Raw genomic sequence first — 22,187 nt, forward strand, 5'->3', positions numbered from 1 at the left:
TAACAAATGCTTGTTGAACCCACCATACAGGCAAGGCATTCCTAGCCCAGCATGTTCTTGGCCAGGCTGCCTTCTATTGGCCTTGACAAGGCCCAGAATAGGCCTGAAGAGGAGTTCACAGAGCCCTGCAGGCTCCTGGCATTCTTACCACTTAGTCTTCTATGACACACTGATACAGCCTCCAAAAGGGTATCACAGTGGCAACTGACCAAGAGACCATGTGGGCTTCTATTGTGTCTCACATCCCCATTTATCTTGACCGTCACAGTTGTCCTGTCCCTCCAGTTTTTGTATCTTAAAACCCCTCCCTCCACGCGCATCTCTGAATGTTCCCTAAATTGACTCTAGCTCCCAATTCTGCCCTCCAACCATCTGGAGGCTTTAGCTCTGCCCCTCAGAGCATGGGATCTTCACAATTCCTTATGTTCTCAAGCTGTTCTCTAAACTTAAAGGAAAGAAATAAAATAAAGATCAAAGACAGAGCTCTTCACAGAAAAGGTCCATCATTAATAGATAACTGAATCCTGCACAGAATCTAGGCTCTAGGGGGTGAGGTACCGGGAAAGAGAAATAGTGTAGGCCTTTTAAGGCCAAAGAACTAAGAATATTTCTGTTGCACTAGAAGAGCGAAGTATCATAGTGTGGCTGACTGGCTGGGGATAGCTGGCCAAGCTCCAGGGAAGATGAAGGTGGGGTGACCTCCTGCAAACTATGCTATCCAACTGCTTCTGCTGGATGCACCACATGCCTGAGCTAGGGTTACAGCATGCTGTCAAGAAAATATTTGTGTCATAAGTCTAGCTAGCCAGGCTAGGGGCTGCCAGAACATTCCCTTCACTTCTTGCCTACATGAATTCTGTTTGAAACCTGAGGACACTACCACCTCTGTAGCTCTCATAAGGAGTGGTATTTTCCTACCACCCTCATCCTTCCACACCCAAACCCCATGAGTCCCTGTGTCACAAGGGGATAAAAATTCTCTGTACTGTACATTGTTACTTGCATCATCAGTGCACAGTGCACATCTAACTTTGTAGAAGGATAATGGAATAGAAAAAGTCTTAACTTCAGTGCACCTCTAAGTGGGTTTTGGCAAAGCTGACGGGGAGTCCTCAAGGCAAAGCTGTAAGTCAGGGGAGCCCAGCAGCTCCCATAAAGGCACATGGCTTTATTGCCCCTGCTGTATTCACTCCCTGGCTGGTGTAGCAGGTGGTGGGCATGGATTAAACTGGGTGATGGATTTCGGGGTACAGCTCCTGGGCCTGTCAGAGGATTACATTCCCAACAGATGTGTGAGAGGGACGTTCTGACGGCTGCCACAGTCGCCTAGTTTCCACCATCTTTCACCTTCCAATCAGACACAAGCCACCATCACTTTTCACTCAAGATTTGATCACCAAGACCACTGTCTTTTTCTCCACAGTTCCAACTTCTTTAACTCTGGGCCATTTCAACACCCACATAGAGAAGCCCTTCCAACATTCTAGCTTCTTCATCTCCTTGACAAAGTGGTCTTTGCCACTCCAGCTCAGCTACCCACTGCTAAGGTCACATTATCAAGAACTCCATTCTCAAACCTCCATTTCCAGCTTTCCTCGCTCCCACTTCCTGTCCCAGCTCCCTGTCCCCCATGCTCTGATTCTACTCTTGAGCCAAATTACATGCCCTAGTCCTGTCTCTGTACCAACTCTTCACTGAAATTTACCCCTTCACTTCTTCCCTCTCCCCCTTTCCACCTTAGAATCCACAATGCCTTCCCATAACCGCTCCTTGGACATAGTCAACTCCTTGTACGTTCGCTTAGTTCCATTATCTTGCTTGCTGGTGATAGGTGAACTCAGCCTTGTTTGACTCCAGTCTGCCACCTCTTTCATCCCATCTCCTAGGCTAAAGGTGGCTGGTGGAAAACATTCAACCATTGCTGACGGGTCTCACTTGAAATTTATGACAGCCTACCTCAGGTGGGGCCTCAGTGCAGCCAGGCAATCCTATCCCATTTGCCAACTCAATTTGCTCTCCTTTCTCCCTGGGATGACTATTTCACAGTTTTTTCACCTTTTCTCAAACCTCCAGCAATTCCTCTCAGCTGATAAACTTCTTTCTTATTTCCCTGAGAAAGAAGCATTCAGAAGTGACCTTTCCTCCTTTTTACCACCTCATTTCCCTACCTGCCAACATCACTACCTTCCACCTGTACCTCTCCTACTAATGAAATGAATAAACTTCAGGTCCCTTTACCCAAGACCAACCCCTCCCAGTGTACACTGGATTCCCCCTCCTGCTGATCATCCAAGACTTTGCTCCTGCAGTGATCTTCCCTCCCTCCTGCTTCTTCCATTTTCCTCTCTCCACTGGATCATTTCCATCCACATCACAATATGCTGTAATACCTGCCATTAAAAAAATACACAAAATCTTCACTGGTGCATATACTTCTCCAAATGCCACCTACTGCTCTGCTCCCTTCGTGGTAAAATTCCTTTTGTCTACCCCTGCCATCTCCATTCTTCTCTTTCCCTGACCCTCAAGCCCCTCCTGGTCTTTTGTTGCAAAAGGACAATCATTTCTCTAGCCTTGTTGCTAATCTTCAGAAAACATTTCCCACCATCAGGAAACTTTGTGCCACCAGTATTTTCTGGCGTATATCACCCAGGAGGCATTGGCTGTACTGCCTGTCTGATTTGGGGCTAGGCTGATCCAGGCTCTGTGCATACTGACTGACATAGGCACTTAATGGAGCCTCACCTAGGCCCACGTGGAGAATCTATTCCAAGTCTCCATCTCACCCACGGCCTTTTGGTGATCCAGTATCTGAAGCTTTGCCTTCCACTCCAGCCACGCAAAGAAATGTATCATGCTAGAGTTTTTCTCCCCTGGGGTGCACTCTTTGTTCTCAGTTCCAGGACCTGCGCATTACTCCCCATGCCCAAAGGTTTTACATGAGCTGCCTGTACTGCTCTTTTAAAAAGCATGAGTCTCTCTTTTGTGAGTTATCTTCCACCTGTGGAAACTAGAAAGATAAGTGCATAAGAAATAACAAATCAATTAGTTTAATAGATATTTGTTAATCAATGGCTCCATGTTGGTGTAATGAGCAAAGGAAGCAAATTTGTGTCCACATAGATCTTAGAGTCTAGTGTTTATCTTTCATCTTTCATCTATTTCTATGTATCTGCCATGTTCTCATTTACTACCATCAAAGCCGATATTATAATGTTTTTTTAAAAAACAGTGGTGCGGCAGACCTGTAATCTCGGCTACTTAGGAGTCTGAGTCAAGAGAATCGTTAAGTTCAGGGTCAGTCCATGAAACTTAACAAGACCCTGTCTGAAATAAAAATAAAAATAAAGAGTGGGGATGTCTCTCAGGAGTAAAGAGCCCTGGGTTGGATTCTCTAGGACCACAGACAAACAAAAGAAAGCAGCTCAAACGAGATGGAGGAAAACATGTGCTGTGGTCAGACGCCTCCCCTCACACCTCAAACCATCACGTTTGTATATCTATTCTTGCTAGACAAGGCCCATTCGTTGATGGGCACAAATGGGTCGTGATTTTCAGTTTTGTACATTTTTGCACATGCTACCCAACAGCCGTCTTGTCAGAGATAAAGCCATTGCTATTAGCTCCATATCACCATTAAAGAATCTCTGGTTCAGAGAAGCAGTTTTCCTAAGGTCAATCAGCCATTTAGTGGATGAGTTAGAACCTAAAGTTAATACATATTTCTACCCTTAGATCGGATGGTGCTATAAGCCATATAGTTATAAAGACCATGGCTTGCTAGGTGCCCATAAAAATAATATGAGCTTCCAAGTTCTTTCTTTAGCTTATGTAGCTTACATAGACGCAATTTTTGCTGTGGTGATGACCACAGGGAGTAACACAGTCCACATCTTCCTGTTTTTCTTTATCTGAAATTCAAAGCGGTCACTGAGTAAAGATGGCCACTACCCATTTATATCCCAAGCAGTAGTATATATGTGGTATTGTTCTTCAGTTCTTTATTAAGTAGTCATCTGTATTGCTTTATTTCCAGTTTCTAGTCATACATAGTTTCATTATTCAAGAAGCTATGGTAGTATTTATCGAGAGACTCTTGGCAATTGTTATTCTAAGCATCTGTGATCACGCTGAGTTCAGATACGCCATTACTAACATGTAGCGCGAACATAACTGTTTTCTGCAAGACTTACATTGCATTCCTCAGGACTTAAAATACATAATGCAAAAATAGCAACCTGTAGGGGGAGCCCAAGGTTTCTCTCTAATCCCTCTGGGGTAGACAAGAGCTAGGGATGAGTCAAGGGCAAAGACATTACTGGGCTTGGGTGTGGGCAGGTGGTCTTTGATGGTGCATAGCCTGGAGTTAAAGGCCTCTGTGTGTACATAACAGGGTTCTTTTTGTATTTATACCTTCCCTTGGAGTGCAGTCCTTTGAGAATTCCCCCATGCAGCTGATATCATAGCAGGGGCCCTTCCCACACCTCAGGAACCCTGACAGGAGCTGGGTAAGGCAGCAGAAAGGATGACTCATAGACTTCCATTACTCTGGACTTTCAACCAGGGGAGCAGTGGCATCCAGAGCCTTGCCGTCTTCCCAGCTCTGCTCCCCAGTTCCAGGAACTCCACACAGGAGTGAAGAAGGGTTGATGTCAAGTCCCTATGGCATTAAGCAGAAGGACTCTGCCTGGAGGTCTTTCCGTAGGACCCTCAGAAGAGCCTATTAGGGCTATCTGTGGCTACAGTGGGCTAATTTTGTGAATTTGGGAATCAGGAGGTCTGATCCCCCTCTTCATTAGTAATGCAGCACAAGCCAATACAGTAATCCAATTTATGGCATAGAAAATGTGTCCTGAGAAATGATATAAACATAAGGACCATACTATGTTTCTGCAAATGAGTTATAAAATTATATATAGAAAAACATTTCAAGTAAAGCATTAGGGAACAAGACAGAAATATAGGTTATCCAACACAATGAATGCATAGGGCTTGGAATTGGGATGTAGCCCCTGTCCTGGGGCTCAGGCAGCTGAAGTTCTTGAGCTCTCTCCTAAGGGGCTCTGCCAGTGCTGCAGGATTCAGGGAAGAGGTTTGGGGAGGGAGAGGAAGAGCCTGCAGGGGAGAGGAGGAGAAATTATTATCTTCTCTTAGTTTAAATTCCCGGGAGACAGACACTGAGAAGAGGACAGAAGAGGACGTGGGTGTAGGTGATTAGCTCACAAGGTAGTCTCAAGAAGCACAGAGAGAGCTGCAGGAATGCGATGTAAGGAAGGTAGGAAGATGACAAATATGTTGATAAGAAAGTTACCACTAAGGGCAACTGGGACTCAGTCCTCGAGAGGCCTCAGGAGATATGTGGACCACATGGCAGAATCAGCGCTCTGGAGGATGGGGTGGGGTAGAGGGCATTTGTGTAGCAATTCCATTCCCACTCATTCAGGTATCCCCTGGGCATCAGCTTACTTGGACATCTGAGTTGTACCCATGGTTCTGGAGAGTGCTGGCAGGAGAGAAGAGCAAACTTGCTGTGGGACGCTGTCAGCATGCCAAAAGTTGTCCAAGATTTCAGGTGACTCAGGAGTACGGAAGGACCATGGGATGAGGCATCAACAACATCCTCCTATCAAAATTGAGACTGGTCTAGATAGCTTCCAAGGCTGCTCTCAGATTATGCTCAGTGCTTCTCTGGTGTGTGGTGTTGCCTGTACCATGCATTTTCTATTCGTGATGGTACTGAGTTGGCCATGTGTGGAAATAACTCTGAAGACACTTGATAACCTCTTGGAAGGAATGTTGTAACATCACGTACATGACTGGAATAAGAGACTTGCAACATTTTGTCTTATGTTCCTTGGAAACAGACCCTGCAAAAAGGATTCTGGTGCAAGTGATTTACTGAGGAAATGTTTCATGGGGAGAGCAGTAGGGGAGTGCGAGAAGCAGGACAGGAAAGGCAAGGAAGCCGAGGAAAGGTTCTATTTCAAGGAAAGTCCCGGCCTCAGCCTGCTCCCATAATGGAGCTCTGGAGTGTAAATTACAGATTCTGTCATGGCTCCGGACAAAAGGGTGGGGTTTCCATTCTCCTTCAGCCACTAGTCATTGACTGAGGGCCACCTCAAGGGAAACCTAACCTTCTAGACATTTTCCAACACATCTTCCACAACTATGGGCCGAGTGGATCCAGTTGCCCGAGCACGGTCTTTGGAAGTGAGCAGGTGTAACCAGTTAGAAGGAAAGTACAGTGAAGCAGGAGAAAGGCACAGAAACAGTGAAAGGGACTCGAGGAGACACGGTCAGCAAGTGCTACAGTTATAGGAGGGTGGCAGTCACATATCCACACTCCATTCAGGTACAGATTTATGAGGATGAGGCGCCAAACGTCCTGCCCTTGGCTCCTACAGTGCTGCAGACAGTTGACATGCAGGAGTCTTAGTACAATAGAGCTCGAGCTCCCACTATCCCATGGTGCTGAAGAGGGTGACCCCAGGACTGTTTTGTGAGATGAAAATTCTACTTTCAAAGGTCTAGAAAGAATGACCCCAAAGCTTCATGCGAACTGTGTGGAATCTTTTCAAACGGAAGTAGGTTTGGGACTAAAGACAGTAAAAATATTTCTGAAATGAAAGGATAAATCTAGCTATGCAGAGACACAGCACAATGCCATCATAAAAAATCCACTTTTGTCCCTGCCACAGCCCTGAACCTCCTGTGCACTAGATCAGAGACCCTGATAAATCTGGGCTGCTAGAAATGCCAACCAGCTCATATGTTTTCAGTGAGCAATGACAGGGAGCCAAATTGCTTTATTCCGATTAGGGAAGGGCCTCTGACTGTAAAATATACTGTGTGAAAAAAATATTGAGTTTTAGTTCGCTGACACATCAATTTAAAAGAGTTATGGCTCTCACATGGAGGCCAAGCAGGTATCTCCCCACATGTATGTGCAATAAAAATTAATTGTGGCCTTTTATACAGGCCACTGTTCTCACTTGTGGGATCAGAGAGTGACTCAAGTGTCACCTCCAGTGGCAAGTCACATCACTGTAAGGATTGGTTCTTTTTTGGGAAACCACAGAGGGACACATCCAAAATCTGTGAATGAACTTCATGTAGAACTTTTTAAATTTAAAAAAAATGCACCCATGTTATATTCATATTTTTCTTAAAGAAATATGCACCCATGTTTTATGGGAATACTGTATGTGTATCTTTAGGTTCCATTCAGGAAAATAGAAACTTTCCAAGTCCTTCAAATTGATTCAGGAAATTGGTTACACAAGAAATGGAAGAGTGAAAATGGCAAACAGAGAAAGATGAAGCAGTCTGGAGATTGGTGACAGCCAGAAGCTCAAGGGACATAAAGAAGAAGTGGATCTATGGAACTCAGGAGCTAGGGCCATCCCCAGGGAGTTTCAGCAATGGTAGAAACTCCCAGAGGGAGCTGCGGCCACAGAAGGAGAGCCTCTCTGGGGAGCTGCAGTGTCTCTGCTACCAGATGTGCCACAAGAAGCAGAGGGTGAGTGGGCAGAAATACCCTGGGTTCTCCCTTTCTCCTGCCTTCCAGTCTTCCACCACTGCTTCTCATTGGCCAAACTGAGCTGGAAGACAAAGGGCAAGGTAGTCTGGGAAATGTAGTTTCTTGTGATACAAGGCATTCCTGGGGAAGGCTAAAGGTTGGATCTGACAGCAGAGAAACAGTTGACAGCCATAGTACATATGTAAATTCCCCTATGTTTGTTTGCATGGCAGCATGACCAGTCTGCAACAGTGCTGACTGGGATTTAGAGAAAAAGGTGCTAGCCTGGTGCTCAATCTCGAATTGATTGTGGAACCTTCAGACTGAGTCTGTTACGTCAGATTGAGATTGCACGGTGGCAAGCTGCTTTAGAAAGGCCTCCAGATGGGGGACAGACACATCACACATTACAAGGATAGTATTTTGTTATAACTATGAGCAGCAGACCTCCCTTCCTGGTGAGTCCACTTCTTTATCTGTACTCTCTTCATTGCTGACGCTAAGATAGTAGGCTTATGGCTTTAGGGAAGAAGGTGCTCCACCAAGTATAAAGAATTCCATTTCTTCTTGCAAGAGTAGATGGCAAGGCAGAAAGAAGAGAGTCAGGCGAAAACAGACAAAGCAGTAAAGTGTCAAGGCCTGATTTCCCAGGGGGCAGGGAAAAAGTGAAGACCCTAATAATACCTGTGTAAGAAATCCCAAAACAGATGGCTTTTGCGCCACTTCCTATTGGGTTTCCTAGAGGAGCTCACTTTGCTGGGGGCCTTGCGTCATCATGGACATGTCAAAGCAGAAATAAGATAGATATCTCATAGGTAGTCAGAGAGATAGCATTGAACTCATCCCAGCTCTTATGTGACATGGGAATGAGTCAGATGTCCCTAACTTTTCCGATGTGGCTGCCATGGTGGTTGGACTGATGACAATAGCCAGGTGTTGGACCTCCATAGAGGGCAGGATGACCCTATAGCAATCCCCAAGAAAGAAGAAAGAAAGTGGGTCAACACAAACCAGAGGCAGGTGAAGCGTGTACCTGGAGACTAAAACAGTTTACAGCACCAGCAAGAAGGGAGCTGCTATGGTCTGAATGTTTGTGTCCCAAAAGAATTCAAAGCCCTCATGGGTGAGATTAGGGGCCTGAGGTGGATTGACAACCGGCAGTCAACTTATAACTCCAAGCTGAACTGTGCAAGCATGGTGCTGGGTGTGGGAAGCCCACCTGAGGATTGTTGCCAGCAGCATAAGAGGCAGACCTGGAGAAGAAAAAGAAGAAGGGCTGTTGGGAGCTGAGAAAGGCTGTTGGGAACTGGTAGAAGATTTAAGGAGCTGTTGGTTCTTTTGGAGGAGCTTGTTGTGCTGGCTTTCCTGATGAACTTGGCTGTTCCCGTTGTCCAAGGAGCTTGGGACCTTGTTGCCCCTGGAGCTTGGGACATTTTGCCCCTGAAAATGGCTTTGGTTCACTTTGGGGGACTCCTGGTCCTCACTTTGAGCATCGCTTCCTGGCTCCAGAGGGGAAGGTGGTGCACTGCCAGTCTCCTGGAGAATCTTGTCACATTGGCTTTCATGATGGGAACTTGGCTGTCCTGATCACCAGAAGAGCTCAGGACCTCTCTGTTGCTGAGGATGGCGGTGGTTCTTTTTGGGGGGAGCTCTGGTTCTTACTTTGAGCTTTACTTCCTGGCTCCAGTGTAGATCCCTCAGCCTGCTAGCACAGATCCTTCATCCCACTGGCACAGACTTTCTAGATTCCACCACTGGCCTTTGGGCCTTCACGGTGCAGATCTGTGAAACAGGCCTGCATGAGATTGTTGTGGGCTCTAGGCCTCCAATTGGATTCATGGGGGTATTGTTATGGGCTCTACGTCTTCTGCTGGACTCATGCAGGACATTATCGTGGGATCCAGGCCCTCAGCTGGATTCTTGGTCTTTAGTGTGTAGACAGGTTTCCTGCACTCTGCTGTATATGATTCCTTAGGTGACTATTATAAATAATCTTATAAAGTATGTGTCCTGTTTTATATTATTTCCCCTTGCAAAATATCCCCCAAACCATAATAAGGGCCCTATAAAAGAAACCCCAGAGAGATCTTCTGACTTCTCTTTTGCATGAGGACACGGCCAAAAGACAGTCAGTCATCTAGAAACCTGACTCTCAACAGACTAAATTTAATAGCACTTTGATCTTGAACTTCCCAGCCTCCAGAACTGTGAGAAATAAATTTCAGCTGTTTCTAAGCCATCCAGCCTATTGCATTTTGTTACAGCAGCTCAAACGACCAAACATGAGTGTCTCGGTTACTTTTCTTATTGCTGATATGAAATACCCAATACCTGAAGTTAAAGGAGCAAAGGTTTATTTAGCCCACAGTTTGTAGATGGTTTGGTCCATAATCTGCTGGCTCCAAGGCAGAGTGGCACGGCAGAGGGACAACTGTTCATGTCAGCAGAGTACACCAAAAGCATCAAGTGAGAGACAAGCCTCTTTTTGCCCCTTACATTACATTCAGGCTACCCACCCTAGGGCTGGTGTAGCACTCACACCCTTAGTCATAGCATTGCACCATGAATTAGTCACAAACTCTACATTCAGCCATGTCTCAACCCCCCTAATGTCTACATAAGGCTTTGGGGGACATCTAGATACAAAGCATAGCACACGAGTTTTACCCACCACAGCCTTTAGTGGCAAATGCCAGTGCAAGACACAAGATGTTCTCTTCAGGCTAGCAATTCCTGGGAGCAGAAGTCTTTTCCTAGGAAGCACTTCAGCTACCACTGAGTTGGGTTCCTGATCCAGAGACATGAAAACCCTACTCTGACTTCACACAAAAGGTGAGCAGCATGAAGTCCTCAAATCCGGGCTGGTCATGACCAAAACACAAGCATCACACAGAATGTTTGGTCTCTGATTGTGCCAGAATCTGGCTGTGGATTCTGGTACACATTCCTAACTTGTCTCAGCACATGTTCATCTTCTATGAAATGCAGATGACCACTCCTACTTGTCAGCATTATTACAGAAAAGAAATGTAATGCATGTAAATCTCAAAACAGTCCTGAGCATAGAATGGGATCCTTATGATGGGTAGTAATTATTATTTTTATTATTATTATTAATAGCAATAACAAACAGCCTGTGTGGTGATTGGCTGTTCACCAGCTTGCTTCACTGTCCTTTCAGTTTGGAGTGTGACCATGTTCCTGAGAATGGGCCAATAGGGTCTGATTTAACATAAAGAACTTTCATTCTAGGCCTAGCTCAAAAAAGATCCCCCAAAGTGCTGCCCTCCCATTCATCTCTGATTTGTTGGTCACTTGCAAAGGAAAAAAATAGAGGGCTCTGACACCCGTAGATCTAACAGAGCCACACGATAGAGGGACCTTGAGTCCCGGAGTCACATTGCTTGAAGGGTGGCTTGCCTGACCAAGAGAATTCACATGGTACTGCTCCAAGTGTGAGGAGTAATTCGTATCATGTTAAAGTCCTGGACTTCGGAGATTGTTTATTAAGGCATCCAACCTGAGATAGGTTAGCTCCTCATTCAGCTTCCCCAACCTACTCTACTGAGTTCTTATGAGGATGAATAGGAAAATGTATGCAAGAGTGCTTTGAAAGACTAAAAGCACTCTAAAAATGTAAAACAACATTGAAGATGAAATCAATTTTTCCAAGCCTGCAAAGCATACTGTTAGGAACTGAATGTCTGAGTCCTGAAAATCACATGTTGAAATGTAATCTTCAATGTTTAGAAGTGGGACACTTGGGAGGTAATTAGGTTATGAGGTTAGAGTCCTTGTGAATGGGATTAGTGCACTTATAAAAAGAGACCGGAGAGCTCTCTTGGTCTCTTTCCATCAAATGAGAATGCAAGGATAAGTTGACTGTCTGTAACCTGGAAGTGAACCATCCCCAAAGTCTGACAACGCTGGCACCTTGATCTCAGAATTCCCAGCTTCCAGAACTGTGAAAAATGGATTCTAGTTATTCGTAAGCCAGTCTATGGTACTTTGTTATAGCAACCCCAACTAAGACACATGCCCACTGTCTTACTTTTGCTATTGCTTGTGCTATGGCATTATTCTGAGCTCCGTGCACTCTTGCAGTTACCTCCTCAAACTAGCCTCCCCCACTGGGACAGGACAAGTGGAGGATGGGGCAGAGGGGTGCCAACTCTCTCCAAGATAGCTTGAAAGAATCTCAGGGTCTTCCCTCCCATGGTCCCCTCGCTTGAAATCAGGGACTGGCATCCCTATGTGCTCTGCTTCTGGAAGTGTCTGCCAGTTGAAGGATTTCTGGGGATCCAGGCCTGATTAGTAACAGAAATAGTTCTTGAGATGCTCAATTCCAGGAAGGGAAAATGGCCCATTTATCAAGGCCCCCACTGACCTGCCACCTATTCTCCATTCTGCCTTTCACAAAATGGTTAGCACACATGACAGCCGGCTCACAAGGGATATGACCAGTGGTGTGAGTGGTAATTTAAGGTCACTTGGAAAGGCCCCCCAATATTTGCTTTCTAAAAGTACCCCCCTTGGTTCTTTGTGCTGAGGGCTGCTGTACTGATATGATTAACACCTCTGTGACGGGTGAGGACTGCAACGTTAAGCTGGTGTTATCTGCTAACACTGCACCTCAAAATAGTAGCTCATATCTCTTCCCTCTGTGCCTAGCAGCTGGGAACAAGAGACTTAGAAGGTGCAGGGTCGGGGGAGTCACTTTGGAGCAGACATCACTGGTCTGGAAGACAGGACCAGGTGGGATACCACAATAAGGACACAGAAAATAGACAAGATTTCCACAAAAAGAGAGGAATAAAGGAAAAGGTGGAAGCAAGTGAAACCAAGCAAGGCCTGCTTTCCCCAGGAGTAGCTGTAACTACCTCACCTATAGCCAACCACATCTTTAATAAAAGAATACTCACCTAGTGTTCTCTGTGTGCCAGGCATTGATCTAAGTGCTCCGTGTCTTCAAAAGGATCTTTAGTGGGGTGACCACCATTATTATTCCCTCAAAATGTGTTGAGCAATATCACTTGCCCAAGGTCATATAGCTAATAGTGCCGGTGCTGGGATTCGAACCCAGAAAGTCTCACTCTGGAGACTGTTCTCATAACTGCTAAATCTTGTGCCTTCTCAACTTAATGGAATTGAATCTAACAAGCACTCTGAGGGGAGCTTCACGTGAAGCACTCTAGAAGTTAGAAATATGGATGAGCAATACCATCAGTACTCTTCCTCAAGGAATTTCAAATGTAATGAAGACCAGCCAGGTAGCACCATGAGGAGCATGGGGACAGCCACGGCTGGGCAGTCAAGGCAGGCAGGCAAGTAGCATCCATGAAATTGGTTCCCAGAAAGGATGGCTGCAGGCATCTGGCTCAGGTTGGGGATTGGATTCCTGTCTAGATGAACAAACACAAGGAAGCCGCAAGGCTCTGTTGGAATGAGGGTGAGGATTTGGGAATAGGATGAGCTATTGACATTGAAACTGAGAACAAGACAAAAGCTGGAAAAGACTGTGTCCTTTAGTGATAATTACTTTAGCAGTATCTAAGTGATAATTATTTAGCTGTACCTAACACTGACTACATGGTTGTCTTTCATTTACCCACTCCACTTCCCTGACTCCCTCCACTAAGCCCAAGTCTCTCTTCTGCACATAGAACACTGTCCTGGGCCCTAGAACAGACTGTTGAGGCTGGAAGTTTTCAATCACCCTTGGCTTCTATACTCCAATTTTACATGTCTTAGTCTGGAGCCAATCCCTGACAGTCTGTAAGCTGTCTGGGATGTTGGGGGTCTCTGGGAGAGATTGTCCCACCTATCTTCCTGAGTTTCCAAACTGTAGCCCTCATTCATGTGAATATGTGGGCAAAGACTTTTCACTATCTGCCTAATACCATCCCCCCTTTTTCCTTATGAACAGAAATTTAATTTTTTTAGGGAGCAATACGTCATCCTTAGGAACTGGATCAGGATTTACCTAAGTCAATTATGACCATTTTCTTCTCCATGTTCCTCAGTCACCTAGGAAGCTAAGAGTGTCACATGGCCCAATTCATTCTGGCCAATAAGATGTAAGAAGATTCTCTGTGTGTCGGTAGAGGAGTTTTCCTTCTGATACAAATTTAGAACATCTTGTATGGCCCTCCTCCAACCTTCTCCTTATCTGCATATTAGACTTAGTGTCTATACTTCCCTCCCCCCGCCCCAGCTCATAACTTCAGATCCCGGTATTTAGGCTTGAACAAACTGACCTATCATCTTTTCTCTCAATGTTCTTTTTTCTAAAAGGTAAGAGTTCCATCATGCTACTTATGTATGTCAGTCAACCAGGCAAAGCCAGGGGCCATTCCTCACCAGCCCATCTCCTATCAGTCACCAAGCCCTACTCATTTCACCTCTTGACTATCTCTTGAATCAGTTTCTTCACCATCCCCAGAGTTACTGCCTTAGTTCCAAGCCTCTCCTGCCTCACCTTGATTGCTGCACCAGCCTCCAGACTGCTGTCTGCCCGCCTCCGAACTCTCCAATCAGTCCTCTCAAAGTCTGCTTGAGCCTCATTTCTAAAATGCAAATCTGAACAGCTCATTTCTCTGCGTAAAATCCTTGAATTGCTTCCCCAGGTTTTAGCTTAGGCACCTTCAGACCTGTCTTCTAACAGAACCTTTGGACTATGGTTCTTACCTACTTACTTCCACCATCCCCAAAAGGAATTGCCTACTTACTGTCCTAGTGTATCAAGTGTGGTACACCCTTGGAATTGTCCCTGCTTGAGCATGATATTCCTGCTGCCTGAATTTGCCCTCCCTCCCTCTGATTCCTCTTCAGTAAGTCCTATTTGACCTTCAAAATTTAGATCAGTGTATCACACCTTCTTTTCTTGAGAAGGCTTCTCAACTCCCCTCCTCTGTCTACTCTGTCTGCTTTTTGGGGTCTTTATCTACAGTATCATCTTACACACTGATCTGCAATTTCTAGCTATTTTTAGGGTGAATGTTCATTTAGATTTGCTCATATGTTTACCAAAGTTCATTGCTCATCATTGCCTTCCACCTCCTACAGCTTCCTTCTGGGTTTCATTTCTGGGTTTTATTTCTGAAGTAAATCCTTTAGTAATTCTTTCAGTTAGAATCATAAGTGTAAATTCTCTCAGACTTTGTTTAAAAATGTCTATATTTATTTTACTCTCACCTTCCTTTTACTTTTTGTTATTAAAAATTCAAATATAAAGAAAAGTAGGAGAAGTAAAATAGCAAACATGCATATTCTCCATTTGGATTTAACAATTGCTAATATATGCCATATTCACCTTATCTATTTTTTCCAAACATATTTTAAAATAGATTACAGGCATCCTCATATTGTTCCCTGGGCAGAATATTTTTCTCTTGCCATGATTTTCTCTATCTTGCTTTTATTCTTGAGAAACTGACATCTCTGGATTTCATCCCAGGATTCCTTTGTCCTCTGGTTTTTGGCTGGGTTTGGCCAGTAGGAAGATCTGACAGATGAGAAGGTGGGCTAAGAATGGGCAGTGATCAGCTTTTTCCACTGAAACCCACAGCTCTTCCAGGAGACCTTCTGTAGCTATAGACGTGGCTGTTTCTTGCATTCCCATACCTGTCCCCTCCTTTGCCCCTTAAGAGTCTTGACTGGGAGTCCTTATGGTTCTGAGGTGTTTCAACATACTTTATTAGTTTCAGAACATCCTGATTATGCTCTGAAAATAGCCCCTGTATTAAACGCCCTGTATTATCCCACTTGATCCTGACCAATATATATCCCTAAGCCCAGTCACATACCATGTAATAGCATTTTGGTCAACGATGGTCCATGTATACAATGGCTCCATAAGAGCTGATGGAGCTGTTATGGTGGAGCTGAAAACTTTCTACCACCTAGTGATGTCTTAGCCATCATAATGTCATAATTCAAAAGCATTAATCATATGTTTGTGGTGATACTGAGATAAACAAATCTACTGCACTGCCAGTCATATAAAAGTATAGCACACACAACTGTGTACAGTACATAGCACTTGATGATGAAATAAATGACTACGTTACTGGTTTATGTGTTTAGTATTCTTATTATTAATGTAGTGTACTCCTTTTACCTATAATAAAATTTGTTGTAGAACAGTATGTCTATTTACCCTGGCAGCAGCCCCATGCACCTTGTGTTTACAGAGTCATTTGATTACATTAAAAGATCACATCTATCAATTGACTGACCTATCCCAGTAGTGGCAAACCTATGGCATGTGTGCCAAAGCAGGCTGTTTGTTATCATTGAAAGCTCTAAAAGGTTTACCATCATGGACCTATACCATCAAGACTTGCATAAGTACATTATATAATGTTCAAACAATGATGAAATCACCAAGTAATACATTTTCCAGAGCATGCCACCATCACTGAGGGAAACATGACTATACTTAAATATGTATCTCTTTAACAAAAGACTTTTTAAATACAAATATAACACCATTATCACACAAACCAAACAAAATTAAGAGTGATTCCCTAATATCATATAACATCCATATTCAAATTTCTCCAATGTTAAAAAAATGTCTTATACAGCTGATTTGTTCAAATCAGAACTCAAACTGAGGACCCCATACTGCTTTTGGTCACTGTCTTTTAAATCCCTTGTAATCCAAGACAGTGACACCTCCCCCTAGTCCTTTCCTTTCAGGTTAAACATTTTTGACAGGAATATTTCAGAGGTGATGGTGCCTATTTCATTTTATATTTAAGCACTTTGTGGATTGGAGAATTCCTGTTTCATGTGTGCAGTGTAAATTCACATTCTGCAGGGCTTTGAATTCTTACAGAAGCTTTTTATTTACTACCTAGAGCTCTGAGAAAAGAGAATAAGATATTAGCCTCTATTCTGGACTGATGGCAAAGTTCTCTGCTATCTTTTGTCATCCTTATAAGGTGTGTTAGTCAGGCTTCTCTCACTACAAAAAATGCCCAAGATTATCAGCTTATAAAGAGGAAAGGTTTATTTCAGTTTCTGGTTCTAGAAGTCTCACTCTGTGGTTGGCTGGCCCTGTTGCTCCACCTGTTGGATGGTAGAACAAAACTGTTTACTTCATGGCCAGGATGCAAAAAAGAGGAAAAGACGGGAGCGTCCACACATCTCCAATGGCCTATCCCACTGGGCCCCATCCTTTACAGGTTCCACTCTCGACTGCCAAACTGAGGAGCAAGCTTTAACATATGAGCCCGTGGGAAATATTCCAGATCTAAACTATAACATAAAATGTCAGCTTCTTTACCCAGGCCTGGTGGTGCACTCCTCTAATCCCAGCACTCAGGAGGCTGAGGCAGGCCATGAGTTCAAGGCCAGCCTGGGCTACATAGTGAGAACCTGTCTGAAGAAAACAAAACAAAAAAACGAAATCAACTCTTTTGAAAGATCTCAGTTTGAGCTCTTTCATTTTCTAAGGGCTCAGGAGCACGTTTTCTGACTCCACCTGCATACTTAAACTTTGATCTCTTCACGCCCTACCTCCTAAGTCCTATATTCTGTCTGATAGATCCCCTGGATGCTACCACACTGACTCGTGATTTTATTTGAATTTAACCTTTCTATTTGATCCTTGTACCTCAGGAGTTTTATTTCTTTCATTTTCAGCTTGTACTAATTTCTGTAATATTGTATTGCTACATTCCTCCCAACTTTCTAGGTGTTACTGTTATTGTCTGCTTAATTTATTCTCTCCATGTCTAGGCCTTAAGCACTTTGAGAGCATCATCTATGACAGATTCAATTGCACGTTCTTCAAATCTAGCAAAGTTCTTGGCAGATAATGGATACTCGGTAAATATTTTTAATGTTTGAATGAATAAATTCAATTGAAATTGTGAAGTTTAATGTTTTCCTAAGCATGAATTTACAATTAGCATTTTCTTGTGTGAAGTTTCATCACTAATCCCCTTTGACCTATTGTAGTGTGGAGTCTGATTATTGACTTTATATATTTGCATCAGTTCTATATTTTAGAAGAAAATATCCTGGCCATATACTTGTTTTTCACATTCCATGGTCTTCTTCGTTACTATGTTTCCTTATTATTTGTTAGTCCGCCACAATAGAAAAGTTCATTATATTTAGTACAAGAAGTAATAAAAGTTGCTTCTGTCTGTAAAGAAAAGAAACCCACTAGAGTTAGCCCTGGTAAAAAAGGAAGTTTATTTGTGCGCACAGAGATCTCACAAGATGCCCTGAGCAGGAAATGAACCAGGAGAGAGAATTCAGGAAGTGAGAGGCTCCCTATGTCTCCCAAGGGTCACATGGCATCTTTCAGCAAACACTCTTACCAATGCCTCCTCCAGAGTCCCTCTGCCTGGATACCTTCACGTCTCCACTGTGGGTAGCTTTTCAGGACCCCTCAGCTCAGAATCAACATGCCCTGACAGATTTCTGGAATGACTACAGATGAGGACAATGCTACTCTTCTTGCTCCAAAATTCCTAGAAGAGGGATTTGATTGGATCAGCACACCTTATAGAAGACCTTCACAGCCTTCGCCACCACTTTAAGTCAGGTATTCCTCTTTAGTCCAGTCATTGCTAGGTTGGGAAGTGGACAGAGTACCCTGCTGCCTATCTACTGGGCTTTTCCAGATCATTTATGCTGCCTAAGGTAAGTTGAAGTTTGCATTTAGGAACTAGAACAGCTGAACACGGGTTTGCAGAGTGAATGAATGAAGGGATTAGGAGAGAAACCAGAAATGATAGGGATGATTCAGCAGGAAGCCCTAAGGGAGAACCATAGTCCTGTTCCTCGGAGTGTTGACAAGGCAAGACTTCATCTGAATGAAGACATCAGCCTAATCTTAGCCACTCCCAGGACCCTAAATCTCTCCACCCCAAAACTTCCAAGCACCTGTTCCTGTAAAAGCTGGAATGAGAGTTAAGCTACAGAATTGGAGGCTATTTAGCAGAGATGGTACTCTAGAGGCTATTATGAGGCCTATTTCATTTTGCTTCATATGTTTGTTATGTGTGTAAATGTCTGTCTCCCTCAATAAACGTTAGAATCCTTGAATGTCAGAAATATGTCTCATATGGCATCTATGTCTCTAAAGCACCAAACACCTTGTCTTGCTCATATTTTTGCCTGGCTTCAAATCCTAGTCTAGCAGCCTACTGGGTGTGTACCTTGAGCCAAGTCAGTTAGCCACTGTTTCTCTAGTTCCCTCATCTGTAGACAGGGGGTCATAATAGTACCCACCTCATAAGGTTGTCACAAGGATTAAATAGTGAATACACAGCAAATCATTTTGAACAGTTCCTGGCACACAGTAAGCTCCTATGAAATGTCAGCCATTATTAATAGGTATTGTTTTCAGACTGAGTTGACTTTTGAAAGACTCCCGAGATATCTATTGACAGATCTCTGCTTTTCCTCTGTTGTTTATCTACCTCATTTGGGAAAGCTCTGACTGCACAACCTCATAGATCCTGCTGGTATAAGGGGGTCACTGCTGAGGACAGAAACTGTGTCCAGTCCAAATCAAGTCCCAAACTGTGTCCAGTCCAAATCAAAATGACTGCTACTGAGTCTCAGCCCTAGGACATTGTCTTTCCTAAGGGAGAACTTTCATGCTGCCTGGAAAGGGGACAAACCCCTCTCTATAGGCACAGGAGCACACATACCCATGCACACATGTGTGCCCATGCACACACACACACATACACCACCTGAGCCATGCTGCCTGCTGCTTGCCCTTTGTCCTATCACTCCAGCTGAGTACTGGTTCCCCACAAGGCCTCCTTTGCTCTGTTCCCAATCATCACTCCATCAATAATCATACATCTCTTAGCTCTTCTCTTTACCCTCTCAGGTAACAAATAAGTCCCTGGTGGGATTTCCATATGAACAGGAAAACAGAGAAGACTTTTCTTCCCCCACCAAATTACATGTATTCATTTTTACAACAGCTGTTGGAAGATGCCCTGTGTTTATCTTATGCCAAGGAACAAATGCAATAATGTATAATGTGTATCTATCTTAGTTTGTTTCTTCTGAATGCAGAATTTGATACCAGGACTTGGGCACACAGTAGTCATTTGACAAGTGGTTGTTGCAACCCAGAGGGAAAAGACAGTGGAAAAGCCAATTGTGTTAGTTAGCTTTCCATTGCTGTGACAAAATACCTGAAGGAAAACAATTTAAAGGAGGAAAGGTTAGTTTTAGATCATGGTTTCAGAGGTTTCAGTCCATGGTCAGTTGGCTCTATTGCTTTTAGGCCTGTGGTAAGACAGAAACATCATACAAGAAGGGCATGGTAGAGAAAAGTAGCTCATCTCATTGCAGTTCAGAAGCAGAGAGTGAAAGAACAAGAGAGGAACCGGCCATGAAAAAAAATGTGGTCCCCCAGGTCCCATCCCTATGACTTTCTTCCTTCAACTGGGCCCTACTTCCTAAGTTTCATTACAGTAGTACCTCAGTTTATGAACTTAATTTTTTCTACAATTCTGGTTGTAAAATGAATTGTACAAGAACTGAGTCAAGTTCAATGGTTAGGTTCAATATTAAACCAAAGTATCACTGTACCTCCCAACAATGCCATCAAATTCAAAATCCATCAGTGGACTAATCCATGATGAAGTTAGAGCCTCCATGATCCAATCACCTGCTAGGCCATCCAGGGAAGGATATGGAATGCTTCTGGACTTGTCCATTGGAGAGCAAGGAGACCGCATCACTTAACCCCGGCTTCTTCTTGAATTACGGAAGATTGCACCTGTCGGTGTGAACTTTGCTTTACTAGTTGTACGTGTACACTGGCCAAACAGGTGACTGCAGTGCCAGACAAGTCCTGTGGTGGAAACTGGAGAGCTCTATCGCTGAGCTAGGATAGTGCCAGTGGGCAATGAGGCTGAACGACAGTAAAATAAGCACCTTAGCCAAGGCTCAGCAGAGGATGCAACTCTGTGTGCCTGGGAGTCTGACTCCACGTGGCAGGCCAGGTGGAAAAGGTGTGAACACCAGCACTGGTGTCACGGACAGTTGGTGGAGCCCATCCTTGCTAAGAGGTGCCTGGCTGAGGGTAGAAATTGCCCATCCCACCATTACCTACTTCTGCATGCTGCCTTCTCATTGTCCAAGGACAACAGAGGCACCAACCTATATCAGACGCAGCTCCAACCTGCATGACAGCACTAATTCATGACAGTCACCCTCCAGCATTGCATAGTTTGGCTGGATTCCAAGCTGATGCTCTTCTACCTGCATCCCACGTTCCGGGGCTGGCTGTGCTCTTCTGTCTGTTCTCATCCACAGCAGCTCGAGGCCAGGTCGGAGGAACAGCATGCAAACTGGCCATCTTTTCCCTTCTTTGGGGGATCCAAGAAACTTCAGACCAGCCCACCGAGACTCCAACAGGAGCTCCCTGATCTCCGGGTGCAATAGCAGGTCCTGCTTTATCAGTCAGAGGGACCTCAAGCTGGGTGACTGGAAACTGACATGCCTTCTATTTATTTATGAAATTTGTAACTGTGGAAATTAGCCTTAGAAGTTGTAGACCCATTACTATTAGCTTTATCGTCCTCCTAAGACATACCCTGAGGCATCCTCCAGATTGAATCCTATTGTGCTTTGCAATAAACCCATAATTGATAATGCCACGGAGCTTTAATATGGATGGAGAAATGAAATCTAGAAAGTAAATACATTCAGAATTTTGCTAGCAGGCTGAATTTAAAACTGATTTTCTGAACCTACCAGGATTATTCCTCCTCAATAATGATTTAATTTGAGTGAGCCACCCTGAGAGCTCTTGGGGGTGTGGGGAGGGAGGACAAGTGTAGCCTGGTTTCTCACAGGGGCCCCTTAAAGAACTTTACCCCACATTTTGCACCTGTAAGTTTGTGAAGATAAAATTAAACTCTGAAATTATACATGATGGACCAGTAAATAACACAGGCACCCGGGCCTTGGCTGCTGCTCCAGTGTCCTGATGCAATCACTTGTCACTAACGCTGTCAGCAGAGGGATACTGATGCAGTTCACTTCTACCAGGCGCACAATTATGCTGTGTTCCTACATGAGCTGGGAACAGCAGGGAGGAACAGGTCGGACGAAGGGGGGCCATCTTCCTATCTCCTGGCCCAGGAAGAGGCACTTGGGCTGAGGTGTTGGGAGAGGCTCCTTAGGTGGCCTCTCCAGCTGCCTCTTAGGAAAACAGAGGCCTGTGGACCCCTGTGGAAATCCATTTTATGCCTCTCTTAATAGACCTACAGGGAGACAGGAGGGAAGAGGCCACATTGCCCCTTTCCCTAGGTCACATTTCATCAAAGAATGGGTGGGCACTGAGCTCCATACTGGCCAGGATTGTCTGCTTCAAATTATAGGTTCTGGAACCAGATTGCCTGGGGTCAAGTTTCAGCTTTGTCACTTAAAAATGGTGTGACCTTGGAGTAATTGTGCAATCGCTCTGGGCCTCAGTTTCTTTATTGTAAAAGCAGACTGTAGGAAGTTCAGTTGCCCACAAAGCCAACTTGGGAATGGCGATCAGGGGCAGGAAGGGCCTCAGGGCATGAGCACATGTGCAAGGGGAGGGGAGGAAGCAGGATAGGCCAAGGAACAAGGGGATTTGTGATGGAATCTCAGCCGTGTTTAACAGACCTCCCTTTTGGGGAGC

Source organism: Chinchilla lanigera, unplaced genomic scaffold, assembly GCF_000276665.1.
Source record: "Chinchilla lanigera isolate Chin_1 unplaced genomic scaffold, ChiLan1.0 scaffold00165, whole genome shotgun sequence".
NCBI classification, from domain to species: Eukaryota; Metazoa; Chordata; class Mammalia; order Rodentia; family Chinchillidae; genus Chinchilla; species Chinchilla lanigera.